Here is a 25,035-nt window from a genome sequence, read left to right on the forward strand (position 1 = left end):
AAGATCTTTGGAAGTGATTCCCAAAGATATTTCTTCCCTCCTCGTGCATGATATCAATCACCTTTTCTGCTCGCTCGTCGTTAACGTCGGTGTGGCTGAATTAATGCGATATTATTTTGCTTTCAGCGGAGAATGCAAATCGGCTTTTCATACTGAGTGCCGTCATCGAGAACTATACAGTAAGAAAGAGGATGCTGAGTTTGACAAGATTTCGCTAGCGAACGCTTTGTTAAACGCGGTACGCAGATAATTGTTAATTAAGTGTCCTCGATTCAATAAGAATGTTAGTATTCGTTTATATTACGAGTAGCTTTTTTATTATATTATAAAAATGAATTTTTATAACAATTTAATTGACATTTAAAAAACTTTTACTATATTTAAATTAAGGCTAATTGAGAGAGATTTTTATATACAGATTTATACAAAATTATTAATAAATAGCATTTTTTATTAAGCAATTTCACGAAAATAAAGCCCCTTGTACAATGCTAGGCAACAGGCAATAGGAACAGAAAATAGAAATCAGAAATCATGTATAAATGCAGAATAAACAGTGACACAGGCAATGGACACAGAGTTTCCGTCACGTTAGAAATTCTGTGCCTATTGCCTGTTGGCTGGCATTGTGCAAGGGGCTTAAATCTAAAAGATATTTGATATCGACAAAATGTTCAAAAGAAAAGAAATAGTTTTTCTCGATATATAGTAGGTACTTAGTCAACTTCTTTTAACTATTCACGAATTAATAGCCAGTTTACAGCGTTTCTTGTCACCTAAACTTACAACGTTGAAAAAAAAACCCGACCGCGTGTAAACGCTAAAGCGCTAAAGCGAGACACGTAACCGCAACCGTGTCGCAGGGCGGGCCGTCTACTAATGGATGAGACTAAGAGAGTAACCGGTAAAGTTTCGTCGGCCAAGTTACATGAGCGTCTTACACCGACTGGGTCTTAAGTAATTGCTGCGGCTATGTACACACACTCGCATATGCGGTGCATCGCGGGCGTAGGTGCGCAGGTAAGTGCGACACCGAGGCTGTCTCGCGCTCGCGCCGTCTAACTTATAATGATCTCCACAGCGAGGCATCAAATTGCCGCAATGAGATTGCAGCAATTAATAAAGTTAATAAACATCGCGGCGGTGGTAAAAGTATGATGCACGCGTGCGAATCTAATTATGAAGTCTTTATCTCTTGCTCCGCTGCTCAAGTAATTAATTTTTTGTAAAAACTCTTATATATTTTACTATCGGCCATCGAATATCTAAACACAATCTCAACAGTTCAAATAAGATTAAAATTAAATAGAACCAAGACTAATACGAGCTAATAGAAAAAGACTCTGATTATATAAGACAAAATAAAAAAATAATAGAGATTGTAAAGATGGTAAATAATGGTTCTTGAAATTTCAAACGTATTTATCTTTGCATTTCACTGTATTTATATCATTTAGATATAAGATATCTGAGGAAAGAGCAGAAAAGTTACTTTATGTGTTAAAAAAACACATAATAATATTTTCTTTAAATTGTTTAAAACTACACGCAATCTCGATAGCTATCGAGACTTTGCTACACTTGTACATATGTTGATATCGAGCTTGGTAAACCACGTCGATCGAGAAGGAAGAAACGCGAATTACCCTTCTCGGCAATTATCCGATTAGATCGCAGAATAGATCTCCGCCTATATATATACTTGTGCGAGACTGAAGGCAGTTCAAGGAAAAAAGCAACTCTTAAATCGTGTAGTGCAATTTCTCAGAAAAATGTAATTGCTGAGTACTTTGCAAAAGTCTGATTTTTAATTTTCATGTCGGATTAGATTGCTATCCTTGGAAAAAAAAATGACTAAAAGATAATTGGAAAATTCCGGGAAATTAAATTATTTAAGAAGTCCATTTTGTTTCATTTCTACAAGATCAAACTATTCAAAGAGTTTTAAAGTTCGAAGAATTTCACATTATTCCTACTATTCCGATTTACAAACAAGTTAATCAGCTTAATCCTAATCTTAATACGCGGTAATACGATTATTTTAAAGACAAAGTACATCTCCCGTTCCTTCCTCCATCGTCGACGCCATATTTTCAGCATAAAATTGAAGCGACTTATGTAATTATGCATTTCTTCTCTTTAACAACGTAGCAAAATCGTGTTATTGTTCTGCTTACGAATATTACTCGTCCGTTACGCTAATTAAACACAGCACGCATCAGATCTTTATCCACAAGATTGTATAAGTTTCCTACTCTACTTCTTCTTCTTCGCTTCTTTCCACGTTATGAATTTCAACCAGGTTTACAATCTTAGACGAGTTTTGTCAGGCGTAGCTTATAAATGACAATAATTGATCATGGACGAGCGAGTCCGCTCCCAGCTTGCAACTGACCGTGTCGCTAGTTCTCATTGTTTCATCTTCAAAACTATGTCGCGTCACTACTTGCACATCCGCTGGCGACACTCCTCGTCTCATATTTGCGTTGGCCTTTTAACGGTCTCTGTTATTTAGAAATAATTTTGTACATCGACGAACGCATGTGATAAATATAAAATGGTCTTGTTCTTCGTTTAACTTACCGATTTTTTTATGTAACTATAAATTAAGTAAATAAATTTTAAATATGTTCCTGGCAAGATCAAATGCAATTTCCTTCATGACATTTTAATTTTTAAATATCTTCGTAATTAAAAAAACGTAATTATGTCCAAGTAATATTAAAACTTTAACATAGGATATTGATTGAACTGAAAAATAGCATTTATCTATATGCATAACGGCTGCTCAATAAAATTCCTCAATAATTCACAGTTCAGGAGCTATTTAGATGTAAATTAATTCCCGGTGTGATAAAAATAATTTCAATAGGGAAATATTAATCGCATATTCCTGGCTTATTTCAAGATTGCACGATTGACAGAAGGAAGGCAGCGATTCGTTACCGTCCCCTCGTTAATTTCCGGCAGGAAGCATCGAGGACAGAAAAGCAGCACAAGCATGCACGAAAAAAATCTATAATCTCGAATTGATTTGCTTCCAGGCAACTATAACTCTATCATATTAAAATACTTCTTCGGTTATTAAATATTTTTTCTCTAATATATATATATCGAAACATAATAACTTTTCGCAAATTGTTATAGACATACAAATTAAGATTGCAACATTAATTTACACACACAAAAAGTTTTAAAGTACATTACCTCTATTTTAACATTATCTATTAATGTTATTTTTATAAATGTCAACCTTGTACATTTTTAATAAACCCGAGTAAATCAAATTTACTTCACCAATCAAATAATAACTAGTAGAATAATTAATCGACTCTATTGGCCATTATAATCGTCAAGACAATACGACCATGATTTGGTTCAATTATCGTCAAGAAAACTGTTAACCAAGGATTTGGTCCTTATAAATTTTTAATAAATTTTTAATCTTAGAAAAAGAAAGAGAGAGAGAAAGAAGTTAGGAGCTAAGTTTCAAACATATTCAAAATTCTCGTCATCTTATTTCCCTTATTTTCTTTCTTATTCGCATTCCTTGTTTTCCTTATCAAGTTGATATTATTCGAGCATAACTCATACTGTGTACTGTACTGTACTGAGCATAACTCTACATCCAAGGTTGCCCGTTTTAATTCTATTGGAAATGTAGACTTACGTTATCGATTCGACAATGTAAACCGAGAATATTTACACTGTATATGTATATTATTATCCGGTGCAACAATACAGGAGGGAGGCCACTGTCTAGCTCAAAGCTCATTGCTTCATAGTAACGTGTTGGCAGCGTCGGTCAAACGCAACGGCTACCGCGGATTCGATTAATCTTGAATCAGAATTTACAGGTAATTCAAGAGCGTGCCAAGAGGAACAATTTGTAAAATACACGCTTCGCCGGATTCCAAATGGAAATGCGCGGTTACAAACATATCTCTTTACAGACAAACGGAGCAAAGCCGTGTGAGATTTATTCAATCCAATGAAGCTTTCATTCGAACGTGTATACGCGTATATCAACACAATCACGATTGCGCGTGGATGTAATTAACGCAGCCCAGTGCACGTTCGAATATGAACTTAAACACTCGTAAATACAAGAAAACGCCAGTAATAAAAAAAACTACATGAAAAATAGTGATAAAATAAAAGACAGCACAATTTTCTTTCCGACACAAATTATTTTATTCTTTTATAACGTGAATGTGTCCTGTTGGAAACGACAGACAATTCGCTGGTAAAAATATTCAATGTACTGCTGGCAGCGGTCGAGAATATACAAGAATGCTGAAACAAATTAATGTTGGCGAATAGGGAACGTTTTTGACTGCGCGGATCATTTAAGAGTAAATATTTTTGAAAGTAAATAATTTATATATTTGGTGAAAAGTAACAATTTTTATTAATATTATTGTTTAATTATTATTAATATCATAGTTTTACTAGTTTTTGGCATTATTATTATTTCTTTATATTAATACCCTACTACTTAGCGTGTATTAATTTATGAACAATAATATTAATATAAAAATTGTTCTACTATATACGTTTAGAAGAGTCTTGAAGTTTAGATCACGTTGGTAAATTTATATTTAAGAAATCCAGACAAATTATATATCTTCGTTGACTTCATGTGTGTACGCAACCGAATATTAAGTATAAAGTTATAATTTAACTCTAAAACACTTTCTCTAAAACTTCTCTTAGACACATTATTTATTAATAATGCATTTAACGTTTCTCTTATTATGTTTAATTTATGTGATTATTTGGCACAGAGAAACATATTTGAATTAAATACAAATAAACAGTCCAGATACGGCAATGAAAAATGTACCTTCTGTTTTCTTATTCACTTCGCTATACGCTTTACAAAAAAAATTAATACGAAGATGCGACAAGATTGTATCAAACTGCATATACGAATTGCGGAAAATGCACGCTGTACAACTTTACGCAGTACACAAGTGCCGTGTATTTAGAGCGCATCTGAGCAATTTCACGTCTCGGTCGCCAAGCCGGCCGCAGTGACACCGGAACGTGAGAAAACAAAGTTTGCGGCCGATTTTTCCGGCTACGCGCACGCGGATTTCCGCGATGTGTTCTCAGAATCTGGCTGCGTGACAATTGAACGGTTCTGCGCCGCGCACAACAGCGTGTCTCTTTAATTTTTAACGGTTATCTCGACCGCAGCTCGAACGTTGATTTCAGTCGACAAATATAGGACCAAAAAATATTACAATTGCGATAAAAATAGCACAATCCGATTTCCAATGAATGAGGAATCGATCTAGATTGTGCAACACTTTATTGAGAGGTGTCTCTGCTTAAAAGCCCACATCTAAACCCGCGAACCCACTTCAACACTTCCCAATTTTATCTCTAGTTCATCTCGTTGCGACACTTTGAACAATTTTCTCCGCTTCAAATCTTTTACCGCGCGGTGCTGACAAATTTATATTTTAGATGGCTAGAGAAAAATATAGACTATATATATAGATATGCAAAACTATATAGAAAATATTCTTGCTGAATATCGTTTAAAAGTAACACACATGAGAAAGATTGTACGAGCGATTGAGACAGCTCCGTAAGGACGAATAAAAAATCAACAGTCATCGTTACTCTCGGCAATTAAATCGTCCTCGTGATCGCGACTACACACACACACACACACACACCCTCGTGAATATTCACATGACGCGTCAGCTGGCAGATTCACACTTTTCGATCTAATCTTCTCGTAATTACAGCGGGTGGAATTTTCGAGCGCTGATCCGAGCAAGGCGCGCCGAGGAGCCAAGGAGCGTGCTTCCGTTAACGCGGGACGAAATAAAATACCGGAGCTGGGGTTCGATGGGCACAGGCTCGTTTTCAGCGTATACGTTCTCTACAGATCCACGCACACCACGCACACACAGGTACGCGCACGACAAACATAATTCGCATCATCTCCTTACGAGCATATCAGATTTTACAGAGACCGCGTCGTGCAGAACGAGCTCGCATCTCGTAAATTTTCTGACATTCTTTTATCTCATGTTCGGACACCGTGAATTGAAAGAAATATTACAGTGCCAAATTTGTAAAATACAGAGAGCTTGAATATAATTTTTTTTAGCCTAGCGCCGACAGAATTTTAAAAAAATACGCCAGATAACCTTATTTCATTATATATTAAAAAAACATGGAATTTATAATGCCATAGATTATAATATCTATAACAGAAAAGTATATGTTTTGTTTCGTATAATATTTAACTTTAAAAACCTATTTTAGTTTAAAAATTAGATTATTTTGTGAACCTGCCTCTCTCTGGATTGTATATAATTATTTCTATTTTAAATAATAAAGAGCGTGTAAATAAAATTGCTAGCTTCTGAAACGTGAACCTTATAGAAGTGCGTTGAAATAATTAATTATTAACTCTTTAATATATCACATCTTTATGATGTTCGAGAAGAACCTACTATTATAGAACGTTCTATATAGAGGAATAATAAACGTTCCACCTATGACAAAAAGGTGCACTGGATCAAGACGCTGGAAGCGTCGTATACCGCCATTTTTCTTCGCCTATCTTTATTCTTGCCAGAATTTTGGTGGTGTGAGGTATAATTAATAATAGATCAACCAGAAGGCGAACTATATCTTCAAGCCTTTAAATATAGTCTCGCACAGAAGTGCATCGCTAGCTGCAGCGATGCAACTCTGTTAAATAATACCTGCAGCGATAGTAATCGTGTCGCATGAAATAGTAATCATGTCGCATGAAACTATATATACATTCTAAGGAAGATTTAATTGCAAAGTTACTCAGTTTCGAAAATTCGATTTTTAATGTAATTTCTAACAATTTCTATTTTTACGAGAATTTAATTTGCAACTAATCAGTTTGAAAAATATAAGATAAAGTACTAGAGTAAATGAGATGTTTAAAAATTAAAGAATTATAGAATAAGGCATTATATAATCATAAACTTTTTAATATGTCCATTAATAGTGTATTAATAAAATTAATACAAGCTTTATATAGATATGTATTCCAAATGTTTAATCTCATAAAAAAATATATATATATTTCTTTTGTATAGGTTATATGTTATATTATAAATAAAAAATGTATACTATCAAAAGAGAAAATAATTAACTTTAACGTAAATTTTTTATCGTTATTTCACAAATTTCATTAGACATATCCGTATGGAAATTCACTTGCTAAATCTATCAAATACAATAAAAATTGACCCTATTTCATGCACTTGATACATTTAAATGCGGAGCTTATCATCGAGGATAAAAATATCGGAGAAAATCGATAACCACGCGCAGGACAAATGTGAAATATATCGCCGTTATGTAGATCGCATAATGCCGGTTGTTAAATTGCGTGCGACGATACTACTGTAAGGATAATAAAGCGCGTTATTAATTATCCGTCTTTATGCGAGGCCACGGCCATTATCCTTCCCAAGGAGAAACTCGAAGCCGTGTAAGTAAGTGGTAAGACATAATTAATAATAGGATCGCTAGGCGACGTGTTATTTTTACGTTCGCTCGGATATAACGTTCGCTGGGCTTTCGTCGTCGATATTGAACGTGCCGCGCGCGAAAGAAAAGTCCGCTGGCGTTTGCTCCTTCCTGAGCCAAGAGACCGTCTCGCACTCGTCACATATCCCCTCGGATTTGAGTGTCACGGGAGCGTACAAGTGTCCATAACAAAAGAGAGCGGAATTAATCGCGAAATCTCGGGCACGCACGTGTTGAATCTTTCGTTACGGTGAGTTACGTGCCAACTCGTTGCTGTGCTAAATCACAGTTTCGATATAAGCCGCAAGATCACACTTGCGTGCGGCGAGCAGAATATCGTTTTGTAAGACGTCCCTCGTCTGTCGGAAGTGACCTCCTCTTAACGAAAATCATTTAACAAAGTAAACACATCTCCGTGAAACTGAAAAGCGTGATAGTTTTATCTCGTACCAATTCGACCAGATGTCGGGATTATTTTATCCGCACGTTGAGCAATATTGAAACAAACAATTTAATGCGGCTTATAATAAATTTGCTTAGATATTGAAAATTTATAATATATTATTATCTCTTTCAATAATTTTTTAATAAATCTGACTTGGTCGATATCTTTCTATCTGTAATTGCTTCAAAGATATTTTAAAAGAGTCTGGATTTATACATATAACACGTTGGGTTCTCTCGTATATATTATATGCATGTACAATTGATCATAATTAAGACATTCCGTCGCATCTACAAAGCAACATTAACTATGACAAATGAGTCAGATAAAACTACGCTTTGTCAATTTATGTCACTACTAATTTGCAACAATTTATAAGGAAATAAAGATTGCAATTTCTCATTCGTTTGTCTCATAAGAAGAATTATTTTCCTTACAATCAATTTTCGTCAAAGACAAAAACTTCTTAATTCTCAATTAAGAATTTCATAACAACCAAACGCATCAAATCAAAATTTTTTTATATTATCGTAAATCTCCAAAACACATATTTTCTTTCAGTTGTAGAAAATTTACAAATCATTAATACTTTCTAATTAAGACAAACAGTATTTCTCTTAATTCTATATTTTAATTATGATATCTTACAAGATTCCGTATTCAGTTTACTCTTGACATTTATTTGAATGAGCATCACGTCTGGATACAATAATCCACTTCAATCGTTTTCCACTAACAACTGCCGTAAGTGCCTTCTCTTGAGTTCTCTCTACTTGGTTTTGCACACAAAGACGCTCCCGTACATTGCAAATGAACTGAACTTCCGATCGTATGTTCAATGCTTCTGTTCCTGCTCCTCTTATCACGAGCTTTATTCTTTCACGATGTGGCATTAATGCTTTGTTCTTTTCTTCCGTTTTTTTACACGTAAGTCGCTTTCTGTATTCATTATACGCAAATTTTGAATCATTAGATTTACAAATAATCTATTCATTCTATTTTATCTTTTACATTACACCTATAAATTATATGTACTCATATAAATTTATATATTCTTCCGATTTTATGAGAAAATGCTATGCATTTCTAATTTATTAATACTTAAAAGATTGATTTATTAGTCTTCTCGCAGTATGTTTCTATCATTAAAAAACTCGTTCTACAGTCACAAACGCTTTATCTATCTGACGATGTATCTGCGATCAAAAAAAAGTGCTCGACCCGTTCGAGACACCATGTATATGTATATATTCAAGCGATTCGAGTTCCCGGCTGCGCGAATGCCGGAAGCAACGGGGTTGCATTAATATATCCCGCAATAGCAGCGTGGAAAGTAAGAGTAGTGATCAGCAGCCAGTGCTATAGACGCTGGCAGTCCAGCGAAATGAATGTGAGGATCGCGCACATGGCGCACGTTACAATTGGTTTGACCTCGCACGCTTTCATTATTGATGTCGTAGTGCGCTGTTCTTTGCTGCACTGTGACAGGAGACGCTATATCGCGCGGCAGCCGCCGCGCCGCGCCGTGGAAACAATTCTCCTACCTTTTGTGAAACGTTTCCCCTGCGATTTCTACGAAACGCAGGAAATTGTGGCAAAATGGTCGACGGTCGCGTGAACGTTTCTCAACCTGCAAAATGCAGATCGCTCGCTGGTTTTTATACGACCGAGAAGTATCTAAAGCTGTCACAAAAGCCACTGCAAAGCACCAAAGTCGCTACCGGACATTTACGAGTTTTCTATAGAGAATACAGTTTGTAAAATTTTTAAATCCTGCACGCACACATTTTTTCATCGCTGGACACACACCATTCAACATTTATTTTGCAATTTTAACAAAATCTCGAAAAACACAATTTTCTTTCATCACTATTATATATATTTCAATAATCTCTTTGGAAAACATTATTCTCGATATGTCGCTTTTTTTCAGAGAATAAAAAAATTACACAACACATTCGTAGGATCAGGTTAATCTATTTTCAATTAACTTTTCACATATCATGGATGAACGGATGTTTAAACTCGCGTATACGTTTCTGAAGAGACTGATCGTGCGACTTATTAATTTGTTACAATTACCGGACAAATGATACATGGATAATGGTGATATAAATCACGTCTATGGAGTTATATATACTTTAAAACGTAGGGAAGACCGGGGCTCGTTGGCACCGTTTTTACAATTTCGGCATTTGAGTTTTTATACAACTAATTATCATGATTAAACAGTACTAATATGATAGAGAGAACCTTTCTTTACATTTTCATGCTAGGAACGCTCCTGTATACCGTATAGTTTCTTTGTAATAAATGAAATATGAACATGCTGCATTGTGGCCAACTTTCCCCGATAGTAGGGTAAGTTGGTTATGCGACAAAAGTCCACGTTAAATTAATGAATACGTAATAGAAACACAAGTACTTCTTGATAAAGATTGTATCTTTTAAAGTTATTTTGTAATGATCGAATATCAAAACGTTGTTGCAGAAAAATAATTGTGAACTATTTTAGATGTAGCTTTCTTCATCATAAAAATATTAATATAAATATATATTTAGTTTCTATCAGCATTGTAGATAGTAAATCACGTGCTCAAACAGGTCTCACGCGCACGGCAACAACAAGTCAAGCTAAGCGTGTCTCGATATGAGCCAACATACCCCATCCCTACATACGTTTTATTTCAGTCGTTTTATTACAATAAATTACTATTGTTAGTCAAAATAACATGTCGTATAGTAACAGAAACTTTTCTTTTAACTAATGATACGTCACTTTGATTTACTTCTCAAGCTGAAGACCATTAATACGATATTTTGAAACGCTCGAAAATTTACTTGTCCCCTCTTGAATCAGACTTTTCTCTTTTTCTATTGTAATACTTGTCTAATTAAAATAAAACTTTGTGAAAAGTATTTATGTCATATAAGAAATATTTTGTGATAACTTTTCCATTGTTTTTTCGCTATAAATACATAAACGGAACGCATTGCCAACTTGCCTCTTGTGCCAACGAGCCCCGGTCTCCCCTATAACTGAGATACACGCCCACTCTTACTTTATTGACGTTCGATTCCGCACAATGGTGCGGCCGACGGGAATATCATTCCCCGACATATCACAAACCGGAATAAAATAATTTCCTGTAAAAGGTGAGAAGGGCACGTAAGGTGATTGTGCGATATTTTAAAAACGACTCTCCCCCTCCCCCGGGCTCGACTTGTCGAAACGGATTTAATGCGTTTGACCTACTCTCTCCATTGAACAAATTTTACAAAACAGTAGCGATCTGCCGCTAAATCATGAAATAAAAATAACCGTTGAGTTAACGCGATTTTAATGATCAATGTAATTACGATCAAATAAAAGAGTGTGATCACACGAATGATATTTCTATTGCCTGGTAGCATGTAAATACATATTGCAACCTTTCACACGCTCTTTCAGTATATTGATTTTCACCGATATTTTTCTCCCAATAATGATGGATATTACTCTTGCGTTTAGTACGTCAAGTTAATGGATATGCGAAGTGTTGATGTACGTGATCGATTCAATGCAGATAAATTGTTTATAGATACGTGATACGTCTAAAGTTAGTGTAAAATTCATTAATCTTTGTTTTCCGATTTTATATTTCTTTACATTCCACATTCTATATACATTTATACGAATTGAATATGTTCTAATTAATTTTGTAATTTTTTACGAAAATTACGAAATAGCTCTTTCAATTATGAGTGATTAAAAATAAACAAGAATTCGTTTAATAAATGTACTATCTCAGATGAGAACAGATAACACGGTTTTATTCCAATTTAAAGTCGAATGGTTCTTTCAATTACAATTATGTGGTCTATATACTTTTAAAAATATTTTATGTTAAGAATTAAAACAATGTAAAAAGAGAGACAATGTTTAATGAATTTTTCCTTAAGAAAAAAAAACTCAATTTCATGTTAAATGAAGAATCTATAAATAAATAATATCGAATCTGCGTATCGATCGATAATATGAGAAGTCAATTCACAATTTATCTGATGTATTTATTATGTAGATATATTTGACATGATTATTTTCTAACATAGATAAGATACAAACTGTGTGAGATTGCAATAAATTATTTAAAATCATATATAACAAATAATATTTAATCTAATATTATTTCAACAGTTTTCAATAACGTATACGAATTTGACCGGAATTTGATCAATATTTAATATATCATTGGCTTTACTTGAGGGAAAACATTTTATTGAATTTACACGCGTTTGTGACGAGACGCGTGTGTCCGTCGTAATAGCCCTGTTCATTATTAACGACACGGCCAACCGACTGAAAGAAAGTTCTCTCACCGTCAAGTGAAGAGAGAAAAGTTCGCGGTGAACGTTTCGCTGATGTAAGAAATTCTAAGGGAAGGCGCGGGTATATGGAAGAGTATAGAGCTCAGGCCTGGCCTGAAGCCACTGCTAGGAGTGTATAGTCGAGGGCAAGAAATAAAGAGAGGTAAATAAAGAGGGAGAGAGCAAGAGAGAGGATGGGAGAACGTGCTAAAGAGAGAAAGAAAATGCTTGAGAAAAGAGCTAGAAAGGAATAAATAATGAAACGAAAAGAGACAGAAAGAAAGAAAACATCTATGTGAGAAAGATAAGTTTACAAACAAGAGTGAGAGAAGAGAAATTGGTAGAGGAAAAGAAAACAGCACTATATTAATGAAAAGAGAAAAGATTGCATGAAGATGACAGATCTACGTAAAAGAATGAGGAAAGAAGCAAAAAGTATACGCGAGTATGGGAGAAACAAGGTCAAAGGGAGAGTGAGAAAAGGAGGGACAGAAGTGGTAAGAGGAAGACAGAGGATAAGCTGTAACACAGAAAAAAGAAAGGAACATAGTGTGTATTGAATGATTGAGCGAAAGGAGAAAGAAGAGTTGGACAAAGAGGATGCTGCAAGTGGAAGACAACGGTACAGCATAAGCAGACAAAGAGAGAGGAATAGAAAAGGAGAAAAAGAGAATATGGGAAAGGGCTTAAGGAGGAAAAGGGTAACGCCGCGGAAAGGAGTGCAATGGAGTGAAAGAAAGAGGGAAGGGCAGAATCCCTGTATTCTGTCAAGAGGGACGGAAGGGTCGCGCGGAGAGATGAAAGAGTTGCAAAAAAGGCAGCGAGAGAAGGATAGAATCGAGAGAAGTGGAAAATGATTGAACTTACAAACACACGTATACACACCTACAGAGAAAGAGAGAGAGAGAGAGAGAGAGAGAGAGAGAGAGAGAGAGAAGGAGTAGAAGAAGAACAAAGAAGAAAGACTAGAAAAAAAAGAAAAGCAAAGAGCATACCGGGTATCCGAGAATGTAATATGATTTTCATCTATAAAATTATCTATTTTAAATCAATTTCTTGTTAACAAAAATTTGATAAGATACTTTTTTAAACAATTTTTACTCAATTTTTATCATTAACTATCTCGATAAGTAAAATTCAGATTAAAACTTTATAGAATTTGTATACTAATTACTTTAAAATTAAGCAAAAAATAAAATTTTAAAAATTAATTCACGTGACGACTGGATTACCTTATCAATTATTATCGATATCTTGATAAGTCTCTCTTTGAACAGAAATTAACTCGACAATTTACTTAAAGAAACTGCAAGTTTTTTGTAAGAAATTGATTCGGACACCCTGTATATGTGTGCGAGGGGGGGTAGGGACGAGCCGAGAGAGTTCGAGGGTGACGAAGGTGGAGAGGCCGAGGGGCAGAAGTGAGGTCGAGCTGGCGACGCCGTGTCTGTCTCGACGCTCAGAAACGAGGGAAGCCGGCGCGGGCGCAACACGGGCCGATCACTTATTCATGCGCTCCGAAATGATTCCAGCCTTGTAACCGGCCGGTGCGGTGTAGTGCGAGAGTCGCAGTTACACCAAGACTTTGAATTAAAACGTCAGTCTACCATCCTTGCGGCAGGCCGCGACGCGCCGCGCCGCGCCGCCTTTCACCGACCGAGATTCGCGCGACCGATATTACATGAAGCGAGGCCCACGAGCGAAGTGCAGGTATTTCCCGACAGCACTTCCGGGCATACGGATTCTGGGCTACGCGAAATTGTAGATCGGTTGAAGACCTCAGCATTAAATATCAATGCTTTTCCAGTGTTTCACGAAAGTAAAATAAAGGTTGCTATTCTTGCCACAATTGTGCCATGGAACAGATATTCCTAGCAGATCTAACTTAATCAAAAAATGAGAGCAGATTCAAATTATATAAGAGAACAGTAAAAATAAGATTTTAGGATCCAACATATTTCTAAATCTTTTCGTTCTGATGTCTTTAAACAAATAATAGCAAAATAATAATAGCAAAAATTATATTACCAAAAATTTCACTTTATTAATGTAATTTTCAATATGCTTGCATGTGTAAAACGAAAAATTATTATATAAAGAAACTAGAAAATATAAACTAAAAATTTGGAAATATTTTAATTTGTAAATCTTTTAATTCGAAAAAAATCACTTAAATTTATAAACTTGAAGATATAATGTTTAAATCTATTGACTTAGGATTGAAATTGCAATTTAAAACATAGAAGAAACACGTAATAGGATCAATGTAAAACCGTTAGAGTGTACATATATTCATTTAGCCACAACGCAGAATGAGAGTTCGTATTTAAGTATCACGCTTGAGAAAGAGAGAGAGAAAGTGCTTCTTGACGTTATGGCACGAGCGCGAAGCTGACCCAACTTTTTTCATTAATTCGCCAGTGCATCGTTCGAGAAAATCTCCGACAAAGCAGAAACGCGAGTTAATTAAGGGCAAATCGTGAAAACAAGCACAAGAGAGGTGTTTACATTCGCGGAACTTAATTCGCGAATCGCTCAGACACATATTTTCCGCAAAGATGAATCGCTATCAGCTGATGTTTAGCACCGTTTACATCGCGGCAAAATTCCTTGAAATCTGATTTCATATTCATATTTCGTAACTAAAACAGCCAATATTTATTGCTTTAGCTCCTTCAAAATGTAAAAAAATATTTTATTACAAATATCCTGAAATAAGAGCAGTGTACGTGAAATTTAACAATTACAAAAGTATTATATGAGGCATTATCATTAATACTTAATATATGTTCAAAATTATGTCTACTGGCGGTGCATTCTAAAATAAACTCTTATGTTGATTCTCTAATTAATATATAATATTATAAATTAATATTTCAACGATTTGATTTATTCTATGTTTAATTTTGATTTTATAATTAAACATGATAAATATCAATTCACCATGCTATCATCAGAATTAACATTGACTTTTCTATATTTAAGATAAATTATTTGAGTTTACGCACGTAACGAATTCTGGTTCTAATAAATCTAGTCACCCAATCTTCTTTTTCTTTTCTTTTCTTGTAACGACCGCATAATTCATGTATCTGGCGTAATATCTCACGGAACAATGTTCCGTATAACATCGCCCCATGGGAGTTTCTCTGAGAATTTAGCGGGAATTATACTTGAAAACGGGCGTGCCTGTATCCGAGCAGTTGTTAACAATCTGCGCTCCTATACATGCGCTCATATCACTGACACATACATTCGTACTTCACATTCATGCGCTTCCGGATTTTTAATTAAAAAATCTTCGCTATTTATAACGTTACCGCAATACGTTATCTTATGCGAATATACGGAGCTCATATTTTCACGAAGACTTTTCGTTCCCGCTTAGATCTCATTCAAGACCGACATCAATCAATTTATCTTGAGTCGTTTAATTTACACACACTTAAAGGCTCTTAACCTACCCAAACAAGATTTTAATATACAGCCGGGCGAGAGTTTAAGAGATTTATAGTCAATAGGCTACCCTCTCAAATCATAAAATAACAATGTGTTGAAAAGGCACTTTCTTAATGCGATTAATGATGCATGAATGATTATCTACAGAAAATTGGCGTGTATTGTATCATGTACCCGACAGTAAAATTTGTGATTAATCATTCCCTTCATGTGAGAGAGTTATGACGTTATAATAGCGTAAACATATGGTGAGGAAAATCACAGAATTTATTTGCACATTCGAAAAAAAAAAAGAAATTAAAAATATTAAAAGCATAAAATTTAAATATATATATATATATATATATATATATATATGTATGATTTTAATATCTGATATATAAATCTTCTCTTAATTTTTTAGCATGATTGTATTAATAATAGACATGATTTAATCCTATTACGTTTCACAATTGTGAACACGAGTGATCTCATATATATTTAACGCAATGCAATTTGCGATTCCAGTTTAGTGTCTGCGATTATAAGGACATATGCTTGTCGATTTTATAATGCGAGGCTTTCACGACGGTGTCTCTCAATGCGCGTTCCGTTTGTACAGCTTGTAAACGCCGGCGAAGAGTGTGTGAAAGAGACTCTGAATGGCATAATTGTTCGCAGACACCAAATATCTGATTAGATATTATATTAGCAAGCGAGTAAACTCGCTTAACCCGTTGCGCGAATTACAGAATTCATATAGCAGCGTTATTGTTCGGCGTAACCTCGGCATCAAGCATAATTACCGACGCAGTGGGTGATTAATCACCTACTGGTCTACTATCGGAGACGCTATATTGCGGAAGTCATTGGCTGAGTCTTGTCGGATTCTCGTTTCCTCGCGCGAATTTCCGATACTTGTTAATCTACCTCGGCGTCAACCGCCTCGATAATCGCGCACATTTCTCCAAGAAGGAACAGCGAAAGATTGCAAAAATGAAACGTCGACTTAATAAAAATTCTTACACCTATTCTGATTATATTATTTGTCCCTCTTATATTTGTCAAACGTGTAGAGATATTATTAGAAACAGCGCAAAAAAATTATTCTCAATTTTTTATTATCAAAGAATCTAAAAACTTAATTGCATTCTCTTCGTTCATTTGTTTCTCAAACTAACAACCGTTATAATTATATGTATGTAGGTACTAATTCATATACTAACGTTAAAATTAACGCACACCGCTTTATTAAATTTAACCTCACAAAATATCCCGCAGGACAGAAAAGTTATGCCGGCACCATAGGGGAAAACCGCAAGCGTGTCCCAGTATTTTTAAAGCAACAACGCGCGTACGTTAATGGAATAAAATTTAAATATTCTGGAAGAGCCCGCGTGTTCGCGCGTGTTTGCTCACGCGCCGTTTCATGCACGTTCTAGCAATTTATAGTGACAGACAGTTCACACACACACCGCGATGGTGGAGCATTTTATGGACGAATTTTATCGCCGCTGCATTGTAAACTCTCGCAGAGTATCGATATCGAGATCGGAATTTTCACCGCTGCATCTCGCCCTCGAATTACAAAATACGGTTAGACGGCCTATTGATTTCCGAACAAACAGCTGGGCGTGAAAGCACATGTCTCGTGTTTGAAGGGAATCTCCGCGGTTGCATAAAAGGCTCCGCAAGTGGTTGAATTTTCCCATCCGAGAGTGTAATTTGATTCTCACATTTATCCGATGTATTTTTTGTCTCTCGTATATTTTTCCCTTCGCTGAAATCATTATATTTCTGCATTTGATCGATATCTTTCCATCATTTGTCATTGATTCACGATGGATTTCCGATACACTTGTTACTTTTATCATTCTTGTTACATTTTCGTATTGCAATTTTCTCCTTTATGTCATTTCTCTATTTTCTTTGTATTCGATTTTTTATTTTCTTATTTTTTTGTTAATTTTTTAATTTTTTTCAAATAAATGAGAAAAAAAATAGATTATTTTTCAGTTATAGTAATGTCGCCCATCATTTATTAATTTCTTTATTAGACTTGCATCTTTATATATTATCTTCATTTATCCCTTTTTTTCGACCAAATACAGAATTATATAAACGTATCCATATTACATAACGAATTAATAATCATATCTTTTTTAAGGTCGAGTTTTTCATACTAACAAGTATAAACATAGGTATTTTCTTGAAATAAAAAAAGATTAATGTGTGTCTCTTCTTCCAAATATAAAATATTTTCATGTTCCCTCTATAATTTATTCTGTAATCGCCAATCAATTTTCTAATTACAATTAATTTACAATTCTTTTATGTTCCCAGAGAAAATATAATACATTTTATGAATCCACAATATAATGCAATCATATACTGAAATTAAGCGGAAAAAATTATCAACAACTTCATCATTCTGAAAGTCAATAAACGTGGTCGTCGATCGAATTCGACATGCGCAATGATACATCCGACGACGCGGTGTGTAGAAATGCCCGCAGGAATCTTTTATTTGACTTGTAAGTACTCATAATAACACGTGCCATTGATCAGCTGGTGCGTTTTACCGGTCGCATTATCGCACGTCAATCGTAAAATCCGACGTAGTTATCGGTATGTTGTGACGCGGTATTCTCATATCGATTCCGTTTTGTGTGCCACCGTAAAAAACGTGCGTAAACGTCGGCGTTAAAGTCAATGCGCAAATAATGCAGCGAAGCGGATAAATTAAAGGACCATAATGACACTTTCGTGTTAATACTTGTTCGTAACAATATAGTAGTCTCAGCGAGAAACACAAAGTGTATGCGGCTCAGCGTACATGTAGCTTTATGTGTCGCATATAGCTACATGTGACAAGAATATTCCACTAAGTTGGAAGTTAAATTACATACGCATATTCATGCACTGTTGACACAGTATGACGTAAGACTGGTCTTCATGGTGAAGTTAAGTAATAAATAAAAAATACATATAATTCTTTGGATATTATTTAAAAAGCCGCTTGCACTGTGTTTGCATTGTGTGTCGTCAATATCAACTAGAAAATTTCTTTTTATAACTTTCTAGAATCGATTTTGTAGATTTCACGTAAGTTTTTCAAAGAAAATCGTATCGTCAAGCATTATAGCATTCTCTTGTGTATTTTTGAACATCAATTCTATTTAATCGTTTATAGGTACGTGTACCGTTTTAACAAATTTGTAAAATAAAAATTTATCACTTTTTTATAAAACATTTTAAAAAAGATTTTATCTTGAAATTTTATCAGTATTGATCTGTTAATTTGTTACACATGTTAGATATTGTTTATACTATTGATTTAACTTATTTTTCCTTATCTCCCCTTTATAGTAATGCAAATTGGAGACTTCGTGAATCAAAGCGAATCTCATAAATTACACCTACGCGAACGAGGACACACAACAGCTGCGAGAAACAGTATAATTTAGCTTACTTGCAACAAGTTTCTCTGCAGTTCATGCCCGTAATTGTACACGTGGAATCATGCTTTTTTTTCCCGGCAACATTTGATTTGTATTTTTAACAAGTTACCCACCTTGCAATTCATTTTTAACAAAAATATAGGACGCAATTAAGTTAGTTATTAATTAGTTACCAATAATAGTCGTTATAAACCATTACGTGCAAATTAACATTTAATTACTTTAATCTAACAGATTGCGAAAATATTTTTTTTTACGTTAAAAAGATGCAAAAAATCTTTCTCATAAGTCAAAAGATATGTATATATAAATCCATCTATTAGATTTTATTTACAATAACAATATTGATAGAATAAAATGCTGGTGAAATTAATCATGGCAAGAAGCTTATTACGCAATAATTCCTGGTATATTAATTATTATATATGTACAGATGATACACACACACACCACACACAGTGATTATATTACATCTAAAATATACAACACTAGAATATGTTTATATATTATAGCAACATAATACTTCACAGATAAGATACTACTGGGAACAAGCGGTAACCACGAGATGACCCTACAGGTCGACAGTGGCACGATAATTAATCGGACTGCCACGACAAGCTTTTCGTCTCTGATTCTCTCATTGTCCCGTTCCGCACCGCGTCCTTCTCGAGGGTTGCCGGGATTATAATAGGGATTTTAATTGCACAAAGGGAATCGTTAGGATAAATCCGGTTTCCGGAAAAACGACGTGCTCCAGAAAGATCAACGACGTTTTAACTGCCGGGTTTCCGAGAGTAGTGCAATTAAACGACCAATTCGTCGGATCGAGTCTCAGAAAGTCTGCTGAGTTCTTTTTAAAAAGAAGCGGCGCATTCATGAAATATTTCGCGACCCGAGAAATGGGATTATTTGTGAAGATAAGGCTTTGTTTTGAGGCAAGAGTGCTTCCGCATCGCACGCGGAAGCTATTTAAATTGTCTAATTTTAATTTATTATCACCTGTTAAAGTAGAGAGGCGCATAATTAAATAATCTATCCTAAATGATTAAATCTCACTACTGGAATATGCATATTTCTATTGTCTGTACAAAGTTATATAATTATATATTTTTTGTATATCAATTTGATACAAATTAATTTATATCAGTTCTTGATTATTATATTATATACACAAACAATTAAATATTATAAATTTGGTAACTTACAGCTTAACTGACACGCGGGAAACAAGTTTATAACAAATTTTTCTTCAAGAATTAATTAGCTTGTGTTATTCCAAATGCATATCTTTTTTTAACTTTAAAGTAAATATCTATTTAAAATCTTTTTGGATTTTATATATATATATATATATATATATATATTATTCATGCACTTAAAAATAATTGTCAATTTTAATTTACAAAAAGTGGTCCCAATCTGTCAAATCCTAACCCATTTCGAGCACTTTTGCACCGAGGGTAAGAATCGACCTAGAACGATCGACGACCATTGACGAGTGTGACTGTTATATCAGAATGTACTCACCTCTCGCAATGACGCACGACCTGTAAATGTCACGGGTAATGGTGCGGGACACAGGAAGGAAAAAGATTCTCGCGATATTTGCGTTTTATTTGGAGCCATCAGAGATTTCACGAAAATCTGCGGAGCTAAATCGCGCGTCCTTAATAAATGTTTATTAAACGTGGATTAACAACATTATGGAAGATCGCTCGGTTTGTGCGGTTAATTTGTAATTGGAAAATTTCAGCTTTCGTTGCGTCCGTGCCGCGACAGTTTAATTTTTGCATTGACCTAATGGAATGCCATATAAAGTTCGCTTTCTAGGGTAATTAATTTTTCATAAAATAAAAAAAGGGAACGCGCGCGTCATAATAATTTAGCACGCGCTCTGTAAATTGCGCCAATCTCCAGGATAAAAAAAGAAGCATGTTATATATTATTTGAAAATAATTTTAGCTCAATTTTTCTTTTTTGTAAATATGTAAGATAATACTATCAACATATGAATTGCGCTATAAATGTAACAAACGGGTTGGCGAAATTGCGTAGCCTCATAAAGAAAAGAAGAAAAATGAAAAACACTAGTCAAGGATGCTATGAGTATAATCTGCTTAAACGAATATTAGAGTTTTACAAGCACTTATCGTGCGTTTCACCGCAAAAGTCGGAAAATAGAAGGGTAATTACGAAAGTTAACTTCGCCGACTGAAAGTCGAGGATCGCTCCTAGTTTGCTGCTAATTTATTTGCTGAAATCCGCTCCCGTTCTCTTTTCTGTTTTAAGAAATTAGACGCGTGTTACGCGCGAGTCTGATTTGACCGTTACAAAGCCGACGTAGTACGATGTAGAACGGCGTTATCGTTTCATATATACATAAAACTAGAGCACGCAATCAGTGATTGGACCATACCAGAAATGTCGTTTGTATTTACTCATTAGAAATCGAAATTTATCACAATGCATATATGCATAATTACAAAATCGCTGAACGTCACTTACTCGTGGTGTAGGTATTTATCTCAATTTGGCTTATTTCTAACAGTCAAAACTTGCTCTAATGCGTAATTATATATAATTTATAGATGCTATAAAATTGGAGGAAATGAATAATTAACCGTTTAGACCGATTGATTAAAATTCTTCAAGTCATGTTTGTAAAAAATAATAATCAAATTTGCGATTATCGGAAATATCGATTGCAAAATGTGACGTCGTGTTACGTTGCACATAAGGGACGAACGTATGAGCGCGAAAATCCGTCGCGTAATACTCGGCATAGTCGACGACGCGCATCAAATTGCATTTTGCCGTCGGTCAAATTTAATTGTCTCTTTAATTGAGTTTTCTGGCGAGAGAGTGTAGGCTCTTTAATTACGGGATATAATTCAGCTGCGCGTTTAACGCAGCCACTTCGAACGTCGGCAACCGTATAAACGCGCATTTACGAACGAGGCAATAAGTCGCCGCCTGGCCATTATCATGTGAACGCTCTCTTCATCGCGGTTACGAGAAATGCTCGCACCTGTGTGATCTAAACTTTGTGCAGCTTGTTTAGAAGGCAGACGGTGTAAAATAAAAATTGCAAAAACCTAGAAGAACGCATCTAGTTAATCTCTTAAACGCAGAATTGTGAATAAATCTAAAATTTATGTTGTAATTTTACATGTATATTATTATAGCTTTTACTTCTTCCGCAAAATTATTTATTAATTTTGATAGAATTGTATATATAAAAAATGTTTTTCTATTTTCAGCAATATGGCTTGTTTAAAATTGCACAGATATACTTAAGGAAAGTAATAATTTGCAAAAATTAACGAAAAAATTACAAAAAAAGAGGGAGAGAAAAAGCGAATATATTTTCTTTATTTATAGATAAAAAATAATTTTTTCTTTAAATTATTAACATTATTAAAAAAATTCTACACCCGAATCTTATTGCATTTATTGTAATTTTAGAACGTCTATAACTTTAATTTGTTAATTTCAATTATAAATTAAAACTAAATAATAATGTGAATTACAAATATTGTATAATTTCAAATTAAGATGCACCAAACACTTTTTATTAACTTTATAAATAATAAATAAAAAAATCGCTACAAAAAAAACAAAAATTATTTGGTGTTACATTACTTACATAAGCATAGATATGGCATAAAATGATATGAAAAATACATCGCCATTGCCTATCCATCATCTAACCGTCACAACATTTATGTAACATAAAAATTACTTCTCAGTCAAACACAAACATATATAAAACTCATATTTTTATATAAAACAAAAATGAAATTACTGCAAATTTATTATTCTGATTGACGGTAAACGAGTTGATAATACTCATTACGACTGATTGGCTGTTTATTTCATATTATAAAATTATTATCATGTAACAAGCATATCTACAAAAAAATACTTGCCTATCATCCTACTTGCGAATACACCACATTGACTTAATACTCGCGTAAAAAAACGAAACATCGGTGACGTAGACCGTCAGCCTATCAGCTCACTAAAGTTACCAGGTAAGATATCGCTTTGTCAGTGGTTCTCAATTTATCAAGTCATAATAATGAAGGAATTGTGTTTGGTCTTTGAAAAGATCAAAGTTTCATGGACACAAAAATTTGAAAGCGTATAAAAGTTTAGAACTCCGAAGAAATAAAAGACTTTAGCGATCAAATATCTAAAGAATATAAAAGTTTGAAAGATTGAAAGATTCAACAAACGTCCGAAGCTTTATAGTTTTAAAGTTCCAAGCTTTAGAGACTAAAAATTTTATAGGTAAAAAATTAAAAGTCCAAAATGTCAGACACCGAAAGATTACAAAATTCAAATCTACATCAATTAAATTTATACATGACCAAATTCCTAAAAATCAATGCAGAAACGCAAAATCGAAAATTAACGTGAAAATTTGTGGAAATCGTGTTACACAACTCTTACACAATTTCGGTGACACAAGACCGCGTAGCGCCTGTAAAAGATCTTGTCGTCGTAAATGCGAAATGTCTCTTGCAGTAATAAATTCGCCCGCAGAAAATGAAAATACTACTGTCGTGGATATCGGTTTTATACTATGTTATAACCGTAGAGAGGATCGTCCCAAGAGATGAATCGTGACTTGAGCGCATGTGGACACACCATCTTATCCTTACATATAGTATACATAGTGTAATATATATTCAATAGTCCACCTGAGATCGCGACACTTGATTCTTTTATTGGCACTTTTGCATTTTATAAAGAACGATAGTGTTGCCATTGTTAAAAAAAACTAACGACTAATCAAACATCTAATAATTTTCATCATTAATATATTACAAATGTACAATATTGCTAAGAATCTTCTAATAGTAATCGAATAAAAGACATAATATATAATTGTAACAGATCGGTTAGAAGCTCTCAGAACTAAAAACGATTGAAGGGTACTGCAGATATGAAAGGTAGGTATATTTATAACGCGATCAAGAGATCCTACCGGCGCTTTCACGTGCGAATTACTGCTGACATGCAGCTGTCCGCCGAAAACTAGCAAAATGCATTCAAACCTCCTGGACAGGTGCAGGATGATCCATGCACCGAACACCATTCCGAGCGCAAAGTGACAAACCATTGATATTGGTCGGCTTGTCGACAAACACATTTCGAAATCGCCATCGGCAAGCAAAATACATTTCGCCGGCGGATAAGTTTCACACTGTTTCGAACTCTATTCATAGAAGGTGCCTATTGGCCGGCGCAGCGAGATAGAGAAAGAGAGATATGTCATCAGTTGCGACAATTATTCATCGCAGGCTTGCAATCCGCGCGCGCCGCGAAATCGCTACAGCCCGGCCACGGTATCCGCGGCGGATATATTCGGCGGTGACTGCTATATAACTATATGCCAAGAGAGATATAATATTACTGTAAATTATACAGGGAAGACATTATTTTGGATTAAACCGTACCGTTTGCCACGCTCAGACAGACATAATTTTCAAGCGCGGCGTTTCGCTTCAACACCATTTTCGCGCGACATTTTCCAATAAAAAAAATTATTGATCTTTATATTTAATCACCATTATTCTTCTCTTGTTTCCGATCGTTACGTCAGAACGATACGATAGAACCTTGCGTATTCACAAAAGCTACAATTGTAAGAATAAAAAATTCTAACGTCACGAGAGATTGCGTCGACGCATTTGCAATAAAGGACAACGTTAATTCATGGGTGCGTGTTGCTGTTGTATAAAGGAGTTTTCTTCATACTGCACGCATGAAGTGTTGCGCTCAAGTGGAACCACTCGT

General features: G+C 34.7%; 1 protein-coding gene across 4 annotated transcripts in view; it reads right to left on the reverse strand.

The window, feature by feature from the left end:
- The window catches only part of LOC143902393 (protein couch potato), a 77,914-nt gene that overhangs the window by 39,677 nt on the left and 13,202 nt on the right, over positions 1-25,035 (reverse strand). The window lies entirely within an intron of this gene.

Source organism: Temnothorax americanus, unplaced genomic scaffold (assembly GCF_048541705.1).
Source record: "Temnothorax americanus isolate GAGA-0224 unplaced genomic scaffold, ASM4854170v1 Scaffold4, whole genome shotgun sequence".
Classification (NCBI taxonomy): Eukaryota; Metazoa; Arthropoda; class Insecta; order Hymenoptera; family Formicidae; genus Temnothorax; species Temnothorax americanus.